Here is a 15,867-nt window from a genome sequence, read left to right as displayed (position 1 = left end):
CAAGTAAATTTCAAAGGTTCGTGACCAAGGCCGTGTCCTCCTCTTATTCCCCCCCACCCGTCCACCACCCCCTTCACCATCCCCTCCACCATTGACCTCTTCCACCTTCCTGCACTTCCTTCCACCCCTACCTGGCTTCCTTCACCCGTTCTGACCCTTGCAAACCCCGAAAACACCACTTCAATCCCCTCCACTATCCTAACCCTCTAGCATTGACGTCTTCCACCTGCCTTCACCTTCCTCCACCCATACTTGGCTTCCCTCTTCCACTCTGACCCTTGCAAAACTCACATAACTCGCCTCCACAAGCCCACACACCCACACTAGTCTCACAGCACACTTGTAGTTATGGTTTCCTTCTCAGCCTTCCCAACCTTCCCTACTGAACCTCGTTACTCTCAATTTTCCACCTGTTTTCCACCAATTTTCCACTCACAACTCTAACTAACTCTTACTGACTGACTAACTGTTCGTAACTTTGAAATGCCAATCCCTTAACTGCCATCTCTGCTACCCTAACCTTACCCATCACCTCCCTAACCCTTCCCCCCCTACATTTCACCCTATCCATCTACCCCCCCTCCCTCTCCCCCCATCACCCCCAAACATCACAGGAATGCATTACATATGAAGAGCAATACCAGTCAATTTCCTTCTTCAGGTAAACAGACTTAGCGTGTCACCTGCCCTTACCTGTCCTAACTGCCATGGGGGAGATGGGAGTGAAGGGATGGGGGAGGGGGGGAGGGGGGGAGGGATAAATAAGCGAACAGACTCATGAGGTCGGGAACAAAAGGCTGTGAAAATTGATCTGCCTGGAAATAGCTACCGAGGGCCGTAATGTTAAACGCTTTACTCTCTCTCTCTCTCTCTCTCTCTCTCTCTCTCTCTCTCTCTCCAGGACTGTTTTCAAAGGCCACTGAGATGATTAGATGTGTTTTAATGATTTTTTTCCATGGTGTTTACTGTCACTAGAACCTTGAAAACACCCTTAAAAACCCCAGTACCTTCCACCAGACCCTGCTACACTGTCACTAGAACCTTGAAAACACCCTTGAAAACCCCAGTACCTTCCACCAGACCCTGCTACACTGTCACTAGAACCTTGAAAACACCCCTGAAAACCCCACTAACTTTCACTAGAGCCTGTCAAAAGAGAAAATCGAAGGAAAACACGAGAAAAGATTATCAAACTGAAGTCCCGTGTCACGAAATACTACCGTTTTTCATGATATTAAACAAGATCCGTCATTCATCCTTCTCTTCCCTCCCCCCTTCTCTTCTCTGTCGGAAAAATGAAAATAGAGACAGATAAGTCACCGGAAGCAGCAACGTGTCATGAAATTATCTCGTTTTTCATTATGTTAAACTGTATCGTAAGTCTGTATCGTTCATCCTGTTCCTCCTTCCTTCCCTTTATCGTTCATCCTGCTCCTCTTCCTTCTTTATCACATTCATTCTACTCCTCTTCCTTCCTTCCTTTATCATTCATCTTCCTCCGCTTCCTTCTCTCCTTTCTTCTTTATATTCATTCTATTCCTCTTCATTCCTCCCTTTATTATTCATCTTCATCTTCTTCCTTCTCTCCTTCTTCTTTATCACATTCATTCTACACCTCTTCCTTTCTTTCTTCTTCCCTTCCTTCCTTATCAATCATCCTACTCTTCTTCCTTCTCTTCTTATCATTCCTCCCATTCCTTCCTTATCATTCTTCCCCCCTACGTCTCCTTCCTTTCTTATCATTCATTCTCCTACTCCTCTTCCTTCCCCCTATTCTTCCTCCTACTCTCCTTCTTTTTTTTTTCCTTATTCATCCTACTCAGTTCCTCTCCTCAACAAAACAAGGAGTGGGTTGGCTGGCTTTTTATCGCAGCGTCTCCCATAAAGCAAAGCCAGACTCAAGATTGAAGGCATAAATACACGTAAAACACAGCACGGAATCCTCAATATATGCATTTCCCATCACCCCTTCCCCCCCCCCTCTCTCTCTCTCCCTCCCTTCCCTCGACTGCAACACAAACACATCAAGGGGGAAAAAGATGAGTTTCAATAAATTCTTAAGTTTGTTTTTCTTTGTTTCTCCCACCACCACCACCACTACTACTACTATTACTACTACTACTACTACTGCTACTACTACTATTACTGCTACTGTTGCTACTAGTGTTGGTGATAAAGGACAATGCCTCTAATTAGACAGGTGAAAAACACAGGTAACAGTTCAGGTGTAAACAATGGTAAATTACCGCCATATTAGGAAGAGAGAGAGAGAGAGAGAGAGAGAGAGAGAGAGAGAGAGAGAGAGAGAGAGAGAGAGAGAGAGAGAGAGAGAGAGAGAGAGAGAGAGAGACAGAGAATCTACAAATAATTGTCATAAGTGTTTCTATTTTATGGTGACTCTCTCTCTCTCTCTCTCTCTCTCTCTCTCTCTCTCTCTCTCTCTCTCTCTCTCTCACTTTAATCTGAAATCGTTGGGCTTTGTCAGTTAATGCATTCACCTGCAGTGCATTATTATTATTATTATTATTATTATTATTATTATTATTATTATTATTATTATTATTATTACTACTACTACTACTATTACTATTATTATTATTATTAGTTATTATCAATATTAACGTTAGCATAATTGTTCTCGTTGTTAATGTTTAGGTCTATGGTGTTGGTGTTGCTGTAAAAGTAGTAGTAGTAGTAGTAGTAGTAGTAGTAGTAGTAGTAGTAGTAGTATTGTAGTATCAACACCACCACCACCACCACCACCACTACCACCATCACAATAACAACAACAACAATCCCACATCTCTCTCTCTCTCTCTCTCTCTCACTGTATGAAATCAACGCCTTGCTTTCTGAATAGTGGCGGTGGTGGTGGTGGTGGTGGCGTCCCCCTTACCCCCACCCAAACCTTCCCCTCCTCCCCCCCCCGGCAGCACTAATGCGGTATCTCTTGTCACCATTTGCCAGCCAGACTGCGTGATAATTACTTCCCACCTTAATATTTAGTGGCTCTCATGATGTGTTTAGCTATTTCTCTACTACTTCTACTACTACTACTACTACTACTACTACTACTACTACTACTACTACTACTACGGTTTCTCTGCTATTACTGCTACTGTTACTGCTGCTGCCATTACTACTACCACTACGAGTGAATGGAAAGTACAATGAAATGCACTTAACTGATTCAGGGAAGGAAAGGAAAAGAAAGAAAATAAACAAGAGGGAGAAAAATGAGAAATATAGACATTACTACTACTACTACTACTACTACTACTTACTCAAACATATGCTTCACTCACTGGTTCGAAGCCTCACTCTCTCTCTCTCTCTTTCCGACTCGTTATTTGCTCTCTCACCAGGACTCTCTTCCAAGGCCACATAAATGATTAGCCTGGTTCTCAAAAATGTTTCTCTTGTTAATAATGCAGGAATCTTAGTCTGTCACTGGAACCGTAAAAACACCCTTAAAAACCTGCGCCACTTCAACTGGAGCCTTTGGAAAGCAGTGGAGGAGCGGCGCAGGTGTTGCAGGATACAGCCCTCTCTCTCTCTCTCTCTCTCTCTCTCACCGTGATAGCCTGGTATGAGCTGCTGCTGATGATGACAATGCACCTCCACCACCATCGTCACCACCATCACCACCATCACCGCCACCACCTGCAGAACAGCGGCAAAAGTTGGGTTAATGAATTTTTCCCAGCTGAGCGACACACTACTACTACTACTACTACTACTACAGTTGCTGCTACTGCTATTGCTACTACCACGATCTGAAATGTGGCACTACTACTGCAACTACTATCAAATATGTGTTTCTACTACTATTACTACTACTACTGTTGCTTTTGCTGCTACTACGACCTGAAATATAGCGCTCATAGGACTGCTGTCGTGCTGAAACAACAACAACAACAACAACAACAACTACTACTACTACTACTTCTACTACTACTACTCCTTACTACTAATCCTACTATCACTGCTCCTACACAACTACTTCTTATATAGGATAAGTCATTCAGGAATTAATCATTGTTACTACTACTACTACTGCTACTACTACTACTACTACTACTACTTTTACTACTGGTATAGACTGAAATCGTAAAGAAACTAACGAGAAAAACAACTACTACTACCACTACCATTACTACTACTACTACTACTACTACTACTACTACTACTACTACTACTGAGCCATAATACCGTAAAGGTTAAAATGGCAAGGAAAAGAAGAATAAAATCGACTTAACTTACCTTGATTTGGAGTTTAAGTGTTGTGAGTCCTCGAGGTTTCTCTCTCTCTCTCTCTCTCTCTCTCTCTCTCTCTCTCTCTCTTAGGAATATGAGAGTTTGATATTAAAAGAGAACACACACACACACACACACACACACACACACACACACACACAGGGAGAGGAAAGTATAAATAAGACAACCATTTTTTTTTTTTTTTTTTTTTTTTACATTCTGTGGACAATACACCTTTTTACTTTGCTCCTTTCAGGTTTAGTAGTATTGTATTGTATGTACCACGTGTTTACCTTAACGCTTAGTGTAGTATATAAGAACACACCCGGAACGTTACACCCCCCCCCACGAGGAAGGAGCGTCCATACTTCTTCTCTTTTTTTTTGGGGGGGTATTTATTTATAACTTCACAAAGCTAACCTCAACCCAACCAAACCTGAACCCCAAAGAGAAAAAAACCCCTTGAAATGGAACCCCGAGGAAGGAATGATTAAAAAAAAAGTTAAGACAAACCTCGCAACTCGCCAGCACCCAAACCCCCGCCCCCCCCTGGCCCTATTGGCTTGGGAGGGGGGGCCTGGGTGGTGGCGGGGCGCGGGGTGCGGGGCGGCGGGGCGGTGGGGTTCAGGGGCGGGGCGCGAGGTTGATACAGTGCACATAACAAATCACGGTTTAGCCTCACATGACAGAATTAGGCAGTATAAGATGAACAAGGATGCCAAGCGGTGTGTGGTTCCCTGCTTCCCCCGCGCCTCACGCCAGGGGGGGGGGGGCGGGGACACGCTAGCTCGGCACAGTCTTAATCGCTAAGTATTATAATAGTTTTTATTCATTTTTTTATCTTTTATATGTATATATATATGTATATATATATATCATCATTCACCAAGGCTCCCCCCCACGGCTCAAAACATTTAAAAGGAGGGGGATCCGTTATCATTATTATTATTATTATTAATATTATTATTATTAATATTATTATTATTATTATTAATATTATTATTATTATTAATATTAATATTATTATTATTATTATTATTTTGCTTCATATATTTACAACCTATTGCTACGTTTATCCATCAATACAAACCCCTCTACCCGCGCCGCGCGCTGCCCGGGGGGTGGGGGAATGTGGGGGCGCGCGCTTACATACACGCGCACACACGCACTCACGAACACGTACGCACACGATATCCACTGTATAACTTGATGCGTGTGTGGCGCGAGGGAACCAGGGGGGTCACAGGGGGTGGCGACCCCCGGGCAGCGAGGGCGGGAGGTTCGGGAACCCTTGAACTTATTGCTCGCATTTTATTGCAGGGGACAAGGAAAGGACCCCCCCCTCCCCCCCCACACGGCGGCTGCCACGCCCCCCCCACGCACGCACGCACGCACGCACATCCACCTGTCGACGGTACACGCATGTCCACGCCACCAAAAGTACACACACACACACACACACACACACACACACACACACACATATGTACACGCACACACTTGCACTATTTTTTGTTGAGTGTGCGTGTGTGTGTGTGTGTGTGTGTGTGTGTGTGTGTGTGTGTGTGTGTGTGTGTGTGTGTGTGTGTGTGTGTGTGTAGAGTATGCAAGTACGTGTATGTGTACATGTATATGTATATGTGTACACGTATATGTGTACATGTATATCTATGTAGACCACTTGTGCATTTGGGAGTCACAAATTTACATAAAAAAAAAAGAAAAAAAAGAAAAGAAAAAAAAACACTACTCGAATAAGAAGAAATAAAAAAAAATCGTGGTGGTGGTGGTGGTGGTGGAGGAGGGAGGGGGGCAGCGCGCCGTGAGGGGGGGCGGGGGCGGGTGCCATCAGGCGAGTACTTACAGACTGATATAATACAATATCCAAAATGTATATTGACCCTTTTATTACATTTAAGTCTACGTGTGATTTAAAATATCAATGAGAAATGAACCGTAAGATGAAAAGTACGTAACGCAGCATTTTGTAGGAATAACAGGGGAGGAGGAGGAGGAGGAGGAGGAGGAGGAGGAGGAAGAGGAGGAGGAGGAGGAGAAGGAAGAGGAGGAGTAATCATTAACAGTGATGGTAAGGACAAGGAGGAAGAGGAAGGTGGAAGACGAGGAAGAACAGGAAGAGGAGGAGGAGGAGGAGGAGGAGGAGGAATAATACAAGGAAGAAGAAGAAATGGAAGAAGAGGAAGAGGAGGAGGAGAAGGGGTGAAAATAGAGGAATAATCATGAACAGTAATGAGAAAGAAGAAGACGAGGTGGAGGAAGAATAGAAGGAACAGGAGGAGGAGGAGGAGGAGGAGGAGGAGGAGGAGGAGGAGGAGGAGGAGGAGGAGGAGGAGGAGGAAGGAAGGAAAGGTGACAAGATGCGAAGAGAAACGGAAGGCGGAAAAGAGGAAAAAAAAGGAAGTAATAAGTAGGAGGAAAAAATCACGAATATTTCAGACCACGATACAAGTGAAAAAAAAAAAAACGTGGGTGAAAGAAAACGGTGGTGGAAGAAAACGGAGTGAAAGAAAACGGAAGTGGGGATGAGGAATGGAGGGGGTACTAAATTTCTGTTGGTTTCCTTTCATCTATCTTTCCTTATTTAAGTGTGACGAGGGAAAAAAAAAATAAGGAAAATAAAGAACATCACGATTGAATGGAAACTTTTGGCACGTGAAAAGAGGTCAGTAATTGACAGAAAGGGGAAAAAAGAGGGAAAAGGGAAAATAATTAGAGAAAAGGGGAAAAGATAAAGGAAATAGGAAAATAGGGGAAGAATAGATGGTGAAATAAGAAAGAAGATCAAAGAGGAAACAGGGAAAAATCATAATAAAGGAAAACAGAAAACACGGGAAAAAACCTGAGTTTAAAATAAAAAAGAAAAAGACAAAAAAAAGAAAAAGATGAAGTGCGAAAGTAAAAAGAATTAAAAAAGGAAAAAAAAGACGAATAAAAATAAAATAAAAGGAGAAAAGACAAGAAGGAAAATGAAGACGGGAAAATAAAAGGGGAAACAGAGCAAGAATTAAAATATAAACAGGAAAACAAAGAAGGAAAAAAGAAATGGAAATTATGTATAAGAAGATTAAGTACATAAAAAGTCTACAATAAATAAGAGAAAGGAAAAAAAAAGGAAAAAGAAGAGAAAACAAGAAAAGATGGGAAACAGTATGAATTAGATGTTTTAGGGAAATAAAAGATGGAGATTACAGAGACAAAAGAAAAGAAAGTCAAAGAAAGAGGAAAAAAAGGGAAAAAGGGGAGGAACAAACAGGAAAAGTCAAGAGAGAGGTTAGTTGGATTTTGAAAAGGGAAAAAAAAATTGCTGGATCGCGTAGACGAGTATAATGAAGGGAAAACTGAAGGGGGAAAAAAAAAATACGAAGAAAAGTGAATATTAATGAATGAAACAACAAGGCCACAGGTGTTTCCCGTTTTCTATAATGTTCAGCCGATCTGTTCGTGAATTAAATTAACAGAGAACGGACATAAAGAATAAAAATATCAACTTGAGTAGTGAAAATACTAACATTATTATTAATATTATTTTGGCTACGGTACGGTTGCAACTCTCTCTCTCTCTCTCTCTCTCTCTCTCTCTCTCTCTCTCTCTCTCTCTGAAACACACTAAGTAAACAAACTAAAACTAAACAATAATTTAAGTAATAAGTAGTTAACATAATCAATAAGTAATCATGTCATTTTCTTACTGTAATCGAAAAAGAAAGAAAAAAAACGGATTTTTTAAAAACTAATTAATCGTATTGCAAAATTTTATAAAGGATTCGATTAATGGAATTTTTGAGATTTTGTTGATGATATTGAAGGTCAGTATGCCTCTTCCTTCCCATCAACCTCTTGTGAACGCCCCATCATCCCTCCTCCATCCCCGTGAAACGTGCAAATGGTGGCAGCGGTGGGATGGCCGGGAGGGAAAAGAGGGGTGGCCAGCAGACGGGTGTTAAACGCAAGACAAATAAATAGATAAGTAAAGAAGTGGAAATAATAATGATAAAAGAAATAACAGAAGTGAAAAAAAAAAAAAAAAAATGAAAGGGTTTTGTGACATTTGAGGTAAGTTGCACGTTTTGATTTGAAGGATTTTTTAAAGTCTTGGCCGCTAAACAGAGTGATTTGTGACCTTTGAAGTGTTTTTTTTTTTTTTTTTTTTTTAGGTGAATTGAAAGAAAAGAGAAGGGCAACGAGAAAATTTGACTAATATCTGTGAATTCCTGAAATTTCAAAACTAATAGGAAAAAAAAAAAAATAACAATGAACACTAAAATAAATATTAAAATTATCAAAACCTTTTACTTGAATAATAAATGATAAGAAAAAAAATTCTAAGACTTTCTCAAAACATACGTAAACACACACACACACACACGCACACACACACACACACACACGTAAACACACACACACGTAAACACACACACACGTAAACACACACACACAAACACACACACACACACACACACACACACACACACACACACACACACACACACACACACTACAACAGCCTAAGAAGAGGGTGGTAGGGCATGTTCACTTTACTAAATGAAAAAAAAGACTAACTTATAGAAAATGGACGCAGTGTTCTAAACATCAGCTATGACTCGTATAAAAATAGAAAATCAAGCCAACAAACTCTCTGGTAATGGGTAGAAAATGCTACTTATTCCATTGACTTGACTGACGATTTCACTGCTGGCGACTCAACGACTTAACGACCTGACTCAAACTACATAACAAGCATCACGTGACTCATCAACTCTCATAATTTCTGGACACCTCAAACCAATACTAATTATCCGGTCGAACTTCCTGAACTCAATAATAATAATAATAATAATAATAATAATAATAATAATAGGTGAGGATTCAATGACACACCTGAGCTACTTATAGACTCACCTGTTATTTATTCGACAGGTAAATTATCACTTTAACACAAAATACAGATGTGTTGTTAATTAGACATCAGCAGCGAGCAGTTTTCACCTCAGCTGCTTTGCCAGTGGGCAGTTAATTAGTCCACGAGACACACCTGTCCTCTATAGAAAGTTAAAGTAATTTTAGTATATTTATCCTCTGAATTAACTAAGCAAATAACCTAATTAGTTCAGGTGTATCATTCTACCAATAAGTTTTTCCTCATAACCTCAGCAAATATTGACTTAAAATAAATAATAATAAATAATAATAATAATAATAATAATAACTCGTTTCTTTGACAATCAAGACTCATACTAAGCTTGAAATTAACTTACTTATTTGGAATCACAACCAAAAAAATGTATAATACTATTCTGCAGATTCCAGAGACTCCTTAAACAGATGCCAACACCATTCAACAGGTCCTAATACCTTTTAAGAGGCTCCAATACCTTTTAACAGAAACTGACACTCTTCAACAGGTTCCAGCACTCTTCCAGCACCCCTCCTCCCTCCTTCAGGAACTCCTCTCATTGGCCTCACCTTCCCCCAACACACTCCCGGCTAACGATCAACACTAACAACCAAACTAGCTAACGAAGGTAAGTATCGGTAATAATAATAATAATAACGCAAAAGTATGACTAATTAACGTTATCGAAAACGTACTAAGGCAGGGGGTAAGTATTAATGCGACGAGGAGGCTGTTTGCTCTTGTTTGCTTGTTTGCTTCACGTTCTCTATCTATTGGTTTCTACTTTGTTTTCTACCGTTTTTTTGAGTATTCTTCAATCTCCACTTAAAAAGAAAGATTAAATAAACAAGAAAACGAAGATTCCGGTAACTTGAACGTTTTTACAAAGAGGAATCTAAACGTTTTTTTTTTTTTACATATGTTTCTACTTATCGCTCTCTACTTTTTTTGGTTTGTTGCATAACTTTTTACTTATAAGAGAAAACTAAGATGGCGATGGTAACACTCACACTACAGAGAGGGATCTAAGAGGCGTGACACAGTTATCATTACAGTCCCGAGGTAGTTAGTTCGTAGTTAGCAATGAGGCCAATCCGCGTCTCTCTATGGCAAGTGGTGTCGTTAAAAAAATAAACTAACAAAACGCTAATTGGTGACTCTGGTACGCGCGCTTCTAAACTGTTGCCAACTTTGGGTCTACAGATTTTATTTTAACAACGATGAATCTCCTTATATTGCTTTATACAAATATCTTCATTTTTTTTTGTGTAGTTTGTAATGTTACTGCTCTATTTAAACTTTAATACGTTAATTGCATTGTTTGTTAATATAATCCTATGTACATTTTTTTTCACCTCTCTCTCTCTCTCTCTCTCTCTCTCTCTCTCTCTCTCTCTCTCTCTCTCTCTCTCTCTCTCTCTCTCTCTCTCATTTGTACTAATATCACAGAAAACGCGCCCCATTATGAATATGTCAAGTTTTAAGCCATATTTTCTTTAATTTGTGGGCCTTGCAATGTTGCCAGCTCTCAATGAACGTCCTGCGCGTGTGCCAAATGTAACGCACGGGGTGGGCAGCTCGTGGCGGGAACTTTTAGGAAAATAATCGATACTTTGAAAAATGAATAAATAAATGAATAAATAACAATGATAATAATAATAATAATAATAATAATAATAATAATAATAATAATAATAATAATAATAATAATAAACACAGCAAAGGCTCCCTTCCCACCATTTTTAAATAGTTGCATTTTTTAAAGTTTCGCTCATACAGGATTGTGAGAATGAATAACTGATTGGGGACACACACACACACACACACACGCACACACACGCTCCTACACACCTACACAGCTACACACCTACACACACACACACACACACACACTCTCTCTCTCTCTCTCTTTCTCTCTGTAGCCAATAGTGATATTCCTCAGTTTGACAAAAAGTAAAGGAACACAAATGACGCGCAAAGGAACGCCTCGAGGTACACCTGGCCCTCACCTGTGCGCCGCTGGCAAGGAGGAAACAAAGGAGATGTAAAGGATAAAATCGTGTAAAAACAAAAAGATAAAAGAATGGAAAGACTAAAAAAAAATATATATATATATATTTCCTTTACGTTTGGGATTTTTTTTTTAATTTATCGATTTTTTTTCTTTTCTCGCGCTTGTTATTGAATTACCTTTATGTGTTTGTTAATTAGTACGTCAATAAATAGACTAACAAGACAACTAAGTCATACATGAATATTCATCACAAATGTAGTCATGTATCAAAAAAAAATAATAATAATACTCTCTACAACTCAAATTATACATATACACGTTTAGTTATACAAAATGCACACTAAGGATAACTCCGCTAGAACACAAACTATCCAAAATATTTACTATCGCAGCTGTTTGCTTTGCTTTTCTTGCTTTACTTCCAAAAATAGTTTAAAAAATGACGGAAGAAGAGGAGGAGAAACAGAAAAATTGATCTATCGCCTTATGTACAGAAGAAGAAGAAGAAGAAGAAGAAGAAGAAGAGGCGGAAGAAGAAGAGGAAACACAGATACAAATAGAGACATAGAGATACAAGTTTAGTAAAGAAGAAACAGTGGAATCGGAAGAACAAGGAGGAAGAAGGAAGTAAAGGAGAACGAGGATAAAGATGAACACGAGGAGACGGATGGATGGACAGATGAATGGATGGATAACTATGAGTGGAAAAGAATGATAACAAGTGAGCATCGAGGGAGGGGCAAGTACCCAACCAGCTAGAGCCTGTTGTGATATGTAGAGTGATTGTAACAAGGTGGAGGTAGAATGGGGGGAGGGGGTGGGTGGGGGCAGGGTGTCTTTCAAGGGAGTGGGAGTGGATGGATGGAGCGGATGAATGGGTAAATATCTACTCGAAAAAAAGGGTTAAGGGAGCAGGGAAAGGGGTAAAACATACAAATTAACCCAAATAAACCCAAAATAAAGTAAAAAAAACAACAACAACAACTCCAAAATAAACCGTAGGATAAATTAGCTTTTAAAACTGATAGGAACTCAAGAATGGTGGTGATGGTAATAGTTATAATAATAAATAGTTCAAAGGCCATACTATACGTAAAATAGTTATAGCAGTAAGATTAATGGTAGTCAGAGTAGTAACAGTAGTAGCAGCAGTGGTAGTAGTAGTAATAATAGTAATAATAATGATGGTCAACATATAGGAACGACAGCAAATATCAAAGTTTATAGGAAAATGTAACACCGTAAAACAAACAAACGGGAAAACTCAAACTTACATTAACAAAAAAACAGAAAACACACACACAAAAAAAAAAAAAAAAAAATCTAAAAAAACGAAAATCTAAAAAAAAAACCCTCAGATCTGACACAAAACAGTCAATTCTTCAGACACAAGAGAGCCGCGAGTAACTGACGCGACTCACGGAACGGAACCTTCTTGTGACTCAAACATCAACCGTGTGACTCAGAACTGTGACTCGCCCTCGACATGACGGTGTGAGTCACGGGCCATGCGTCACACCAGTACAGGACGTGAAGTGAGTGTGAATTGAGTCTTAAAGTATAATAAAAATAAATAAAAAATAACTGAATAAATAATAATGATAATAATAACACGAAGTCATATTTCAGTACTCTTTACAACATTATTATTATTATTATTATTATTATTATTATTATTATTATTATTATTATTATTATTATTACAATACTTCCGCCTCGAATATAATCTTTAACTAAAATGTGTATCTCTCTCTCTCTCTCTCTCTCTCTCTCTCTCTCTCTCTCTCTCTCTCTCTCTCTCTCTCTCTCTCTCTCATATTTCATTTTACACATTTCTTCACTAATTCATTCACGAAAAATTCACTAATGACGAAAACTATGGATCTGTACAGACACGTTTTTTTTTCCCTCTGTTTATTTACTTAGTACTTCCCGCTTACAAAAATACAGGTAAAATATTTATATAAAAAACAAGAGTGGTTATTGTAAGACCTGACTAAACGGATCACCTTCAGTAGTTTTACCTTTTTTTTTTTTCTTATTTAGTAATTATAAAACTACTCCCAAGCAGGCCTATATTAACTAGGGGATAGGGGGGGTGGGGGGTGGACGCCGTTCTGTACAAGTAAGGGCGGGGCAGGGCGGGGCGGGGCAGGCCAGGGAGGGTGGGTTATGGGGGGCAGGGGAAGGGAGGGGAAGGGAGGGGGGAAGTGCAGTATCAGCATGAATCAACAAGTCAATCTCTCTCTCTCTCTCTCTCTCTCTCACACACGCACACACACACACCAAGTAAGCCGTGCATCAGGTAATTGCAGGTAATCCCGCCAGGTAAGAACAGGTGATAAGAAAACCTGCAGGTAACAAGATCCGAAAATTTTCCCTTCACTCGTTCTCTTCTACATTATTTTACAAACCTCAGGAATGGGGAAGGTCGGGGGGGGGGGAGAGGATGGTGGGGGATGTCTGGGGGTTGGGGGGCTGGGGGGGGTGTTTGTGTTGGGGAACTTAAGTACCTTACGCTGCATATTTTTGTGTTGCTTTCGAGTATCATTTAAAAAAGACTTCAGGTTTTGATTTATGTGATTCGCTGAGCTGTGTTATTGAGGGAGGGAGGGAGTGGGGGGGGGAGGGAGTGGGGGGGAGGGAGTGGGGGACATTTGAACCCAAGGAGAGGAAGGTGAGGATACAGGTAAGGGAAACAAAGGTAAGGGCAGTGGATGGTTGATAGAGGAGAGGGGGAAGGACAGAGGAAAGAAAGGGAATTTAAAAGGTTAGGTAAGGTAAGGTTAGGTTAGGTTAGGTTAGGTCAGGTTAGGTTAGGATAGATTAGGTCAGGTTAGGTTAGGTTAGGTGAGGTTAGATTAGGTAAGGTTAGATAAGGTTAGGTTAGGTTAGGTTAGGTTAGGTTAGGTTAGGTTAGGTTAGGTTAGGTTAGGTTAGGTCAGGTGAGGTTAGGTTAGGTTAGGTTAGGTTAGGAAAGGGCGTGGGTTGTCTCCTTCTCTTCCCTCCACCCCCTCTCTCCCTCACACACACACACACACACACACACACACACACACACACACACACACACACACACACACACACACCGCCCAACTCCGCCCTCAATGGGAAACATATAACTCATTTTGTCCACATTGCCGCTGCCTCTGTGATTGGCCGTTCGCCTCACGCGCCGACCAATCACCGCGCCGCAGGAACATCATCAACAAACAAAACACGTGATATGGTTGCCATGGAAACGACGGCGCCTCTAGAAAATCCTGTATAATAATAATGGCTTGCACGTGAATGTATAATGTATATGTATGTATGTATGATTAATTATGAATGATGGCGATATAATAATAATAATAATCAGTAGTAATATTATACAGTTCGGCTACGCAATATTTATTATAACTAGGAATATATTTTGTTTTGTTTTTGTTTTTTATATATTTATTTTATCATTAAATTAACAACGACTATACTTGTTGGTTTGAACAGTTCACCCGGTAGCGTGTGTGTGTGTGTGTGTGTGTGTGTGTGTGTGTGTGTGTGTGTGTGTGTGTGTGTGTGTGTGTGTGTGTGTGTGTGTGTGTGTATCCCACCGCTGCCACCAATGTCTGACAGCAGATATTTCATTTTTTTTTTTTTTGTGTGTGCTTGTGTGTCCGTGTCCGTGTGTGTATGTGTGTGTGTGTGTGTGTACACATACGGATGAACAGCACAAACACATAAGCAGTCACCTGTCCAAACCTTCAGGTGGCAAATCTCAGGTAAAACAATTAACACCTTCCTTCCTTTACACCTGACCAAGCAATGACAGAACCTCACCCGCCCACGATGCTGATCACAAGGCGACCCACACCACAGCAATGCACCCACGCACCACAGCCCGTCAGCACCCCGCCTTCGAACCCCGCGCAGGCAAGGAGCAGACCAGCCAGCCAGTCTGTCTATCTACCTGTGCACTACTAGCATGTGTCTGTGAGAACGTCAGGAGAGGTACTGGAGGTATTGGAGGGAGTGAGGAGTTGGGGGAAGTATGGAGGTGTCTATAGGTAGGGGTCGGTGGGGTGAGGGGTTGAGGGGTGAAGGGGGGGTACGATTCAAGCCACTAGCTGCCCAAATGTCAAGTCTTCCCCAGCGCGGCTTAGCAATTCGGATTTTGTGAAGAGCTCAGGGCGACGAGGTGAAACTTAAACATATCTGCTGACTCTGTGGGTGTCTGTGGCTGACTGTGGCTGACCCTCTTCCTAGAACACCAAGAGGTAGGCGTCGCTCTCTCCTCTCTCTCTCTCTCTCTCTCTCTCTCTCTCTCTCTCTCTCTCTCTCTCTCTCTCTCTCTCTCTCGCTTTCTCTCATTGAAATTATATAGCTACAAGTGTTTATAATGATTTTTTTGTGTGTGTGTTTGTTTGTTTGTGTGTTTTATTTTTTAACACTGAGAAGTATCATTAACATTTCTTAATAGATACGGTTTTATTATTATTATTATTATTATTATTATTATTATTATTATTATTATTATTACAATTTCTTATTCCTTACAAAAACAACGCCTTGGTACCTTTGAATATATAGAAGTGTACCAGCGTTGCAACTTCTCCCTTCCCGCGCAGTGTTGCCAACATGACACCCTCGCCTCCACGGAACTCATGAAATCTCAACAAATTCACGAATGCGCCAAAAAACA

The sequence above is a fragment of the Scylla paramamosain genome, chromosome 44, assembly GCF_035594125.1.
Source record: "Scylla paramamosain isolate STU-SP2022 chromosome 44, ASM3559412v1, whole genome shotgun sequence".
Classification (NCBI taxonomy): domain Eukaryota; kingdom Metazoa; phylum Arthropoda; class Malacostraca; order Decapoda; family Portunidae; genus Scylla; species Scylla paramamosain.
This window is presented reverse-complemented; position numbering follows the sequence as displayed.